This window comes from Semicossyphus pulcher, unplaced genomic scaffold (genome assembly GCF_022749685.1).
Source record: "Semicossyphus pulcher isolate SPU_LCO1_2020_fin unplaced genomic scaffold, fSemPul1.0.p SCAF_22, whole genome shotgun sequence".
Taxonomy (NCBI): Eukaryota; Metazoa; Chordata; class Actinopteri; order Labriformes; family Labridae; genus Semicossyphus; species Semicossyphus pulcher.
Window position 1 is genome coordinate 3201650 of NW_027211696.1, and position 3910 is coordinate 3205559.

The window sequence follows — 3910 nt, forward strand, 5'->3', positions numbered from 1 at the left end:
AACAAAGGTTATATTATAACAGTGTCGTTGCTTTTGTTAACAGGTGAAACATTTCGAATGCTGGTGATTCCCTTTTTCGGCGCCAGTTTCCCAGCATACCTACAAATAATCTGAGTGGTCATTGGATAATTTTAAGACAAAGAAAACACAACTCTTCAACATTATATTTATTTCATTTGTGCTCTTTCCTTTTGAAATGCTGGAATCTTTTCCCTGCAGAAGATCCAAAAGGTCCAAACTTCATTGGTTGAGTTGTACACTTCAATTCTTTACAAGCCATCTAAAATATAACACTAACCATAAGTAGTCTTAAAGAGGATTAAACACCCATTATCCGTAATAAGAAATAATATTCTCCAGTTAAACAAAATTAATGTACAATAAAATTGTATTTAATAGACAAGAAATACAGTTTCAGGATACATAATGGCTGTGTGGTTGACTCACAGAATTAAACAGGCAACAACAATAATGTTGTATTTTGTCGCCCAGCAGCAAACAAATGTGCAATCTGAACATCCTCACTCTGTGAATGAAGCCTGGAGTGTTTAACATGTATAAAATGTAAGCTATGCTGTGAATGCTGTTTGCCTTCTGCATAATCAGCGATAGACATGCGTCTCAGAAAGATGCTTTTGTCCTGCAGAGAGCTGCTCAACAAACCGACTGTGTTCTCTTCGCTGCTGCTATCTCTCTCTCGCTCTCTCTCTCTCTCTCTCTCTCTCTCTCTCTCACACACATCCATTCTCCCTCCGATACACACTGAATTAAGATGCAGACATGCATTTTTCTTACTTAGTGAGCCTGTTTCTCCCTCACGCACACACTTGCAGACCTACATCACACAGAATGTGGCAGAAAATGGGGTTCTTGTGAGCAGTGGTACAGTATGACTCACTGCTCTCCCTGCACTTGTCACTTACAGTGAATCCTCTTATGTTTAATTTATTTGGGCTTTTTCCATGCCACTCAGTTCTTAGAGCTTAAATAACTATCAGTTGTTTTCTTTGTTTAGTTTTACCCTTTGGATCTAAATGAAAACACTGAGAGGACACTGGCAGAATGAACAGTAGTGACAGTTCCCTGCATTTAAGTACACATGTATAGTATTGACACATTTTTATATTGGCAATGGATGGATAAAAATATATCAGCTGTTATTCTCATAGTACTGTGGTTGAGCAAGGAAATTTTCTACCACCTCTTAGCTTAGCTTAGCTTAGCATAAAGACTGAAAACAGTAGTGAACAGCTAGGCATGCTCTGACTAAGGTGATACAACCTTCTCTAAAGCTCTTTAATTGACAAGTTATATCTTGTTTTTTTAATCCATGCAAAAACTTCAAGTGATAATCTCGAAGATTTTTATTTAAATGTCTGTTAAGTCATGAGGTAAAACAATGGTGATTGAGCCTATGGCCCACTGATGAAAGCCTTTGCATGGAATTATATAGTATTATTACAGACTGGATGTCTGTGGTGACTTTCACGGAAAGAATCACAAGCTGCGCACAGTTAGTGACGTGTTTTCCATCACCCAGCAGCGGTTGGTCTGCCAGAGAGGGTAGGCAGAGCTAAGCAGCTGCTTTTTCGGTCTCTGCAAGTGTTGCGAGTAAACAGTAATCTACTATGGCGATACAAACAAAGTAAAGATCAATTACTACAGATCTTCAAAAATAAGTGAAAATCCAAAGAAAAAGAAACAAATTCCATGCTCAGATGAAGGAAAATAGTCTAAAAAGGAAAGCGACCGTCAGCGAGGAAAATCTAGAGTTACAACCGTGACAAAGGGAATCAGCTCCGCCTACCCTCTCTGACAGACCAACCACTGCTGGGTGATGGGAAATTTGTCAATAACTGGGCGCTGCTTGTGATTCTTTCCGCGAATGTGGCCACAGACACCAAGTCTGTAATAATACTATTTACTGCAAATGCAAAGGCTTTCGTCAGCGGGCCATAGGCTCAGTCACCATTGTGTTACCTCATTTGGCGATAGATAGTGACTTAACAGACATTTATTTATATGAAAATCTTCGAGATTATATCTTTAATGTGGAATATTTGTTGCATTCCAGGTTAAGGACAGGCTGTCTGTGTTCCTGGTTGTGGTCATCCTTTATGTGTTAAAACATAATTTAATCAGCTGAACATTTGCCCACAAACAAAGGTCTAGTGAATTTGCTCCTGAGTATGTAATGTCAATGAATTTCAAGAATTAGATGAGCAGAGGTGGCATATTGTCCTTGTTTGTAGACTATAACAAAATGCTGCTTATTTCAAATTAATGAGAAGCTCAAGGGTTCATGTGCACTCATTCAGTAATATTCACAGTCATGCACATGTAGCTTAAGTTAGTGCTAAATTATAATAGAAGCATAAGAAAATCACATTCACTATTCAAACTAACTTAAGATGTGTGATTTTTTATATTAATAATTTTGGTAATGTGAAATGTAGGTTCAAAAGTGCAACCTACTTTAGTTTTGCAGGGACAGAGGACTCCCAATATGTCTATCAGATGGTGTTATATGAAGAGATCCACAGGTGAGGTAATTTTACATCAAGGATTGTGAGAACGAGAAACTCATGTCACACATACATATACACACACATCTGACAGGAGGCAGGACAGTGTATCCAGATGGCAGAACAAAGCCTGAGGTCAGTTTTAATGAGCAGAGCTAATTACCACATGACTGTCCTGTCTGTATACTCCCAGTCCACTGCTGACCTTAACACAGTATACAACAGGAAGTAAGGGCAGGAAAATGCAACCCCCTACCAGCGCTACATACACACATGCTGACACACAAACACACATTAGTCACCGTAAAGACTGTGTGTTACATGCACCCAGCACATTGCTACAGACTGTAGACTAGCACCAGGCATGTGTTAAATATATTATTATCTTGGCTCAAATGTTTAAGGGTTGGTGGAGTGTCGCCTAAATTTAACTCTAGTAAGGACAAAACAGAGCTGCTAACGTTTGCTCTTACAGCGCAGCAAACAGGACCAGGTCCCACTCAGTAGGACTATTGTACTCAGGGGAAGGGCCAGTACTGAATGGGACTTTTCCAATGAAGCAGGTAAATGCTACAATATGCCCTCAGGCTATGCTAATTAGCCAGTTATGGTTTAGTGAATATGTAGGCCTACACCCAAAATGATCAGATACCTGGATTAAAAAAACACAATACATAGTGTACAAGTAATTGTGAATAAAAACAATAAAAACATTTCTGTTTAATTTAAACACTATTCTATTCCTTAATCTCACCTGAAAATATCGTGTGATTACTTTGACGTCTATCTGGCAGTTGAGTTCCTTGGACAAACCTTCCGCACACACAGAAACACGCTCTCATACACACACAAGCATGTGTCTGTCAATGCAGCACACACACTCCAGTGTTTGCTTACTACTGTGTTTGTCTGTGCTCAGACAAGCAGGAAGGAAAAGCCATTAGTCACTGAGGTGCCATCAAGCACTGTTTAATTGTCTCATTTATCTTCGCTAGTGCTGCTGAACTCTGCTGCTGCTCAGATTCACCGCAGAACCCTCAGGAGCAGAGAGCAGTCAGACCAATATAAGTGTAGCATCATTTTCAGCACCTATTGGTCCTTTATCTTCTGATGGAAGTGTTTGGTAGAATTTGAGAAGTGGAGAGCTGCTTGCTGCTTACTGTAACAGCTGTTGATTTTAAGGTTCGCTCGGCTTCATAAAAATTGAATTAACTTACTTTGACTTGTTTAAAAGGCGACGGATGTAAGGAAGCAGCCTGTTACTGTATATTCATGTCATATAGTGACAATGCAAGTTCTTTATGAAATAAAAGGGCCGTAACATGCGGTTGTTTATTTTGTGTAGAAAAGATAGCAGGTCAAGAACACTCCAGGGGCTCTGTCAA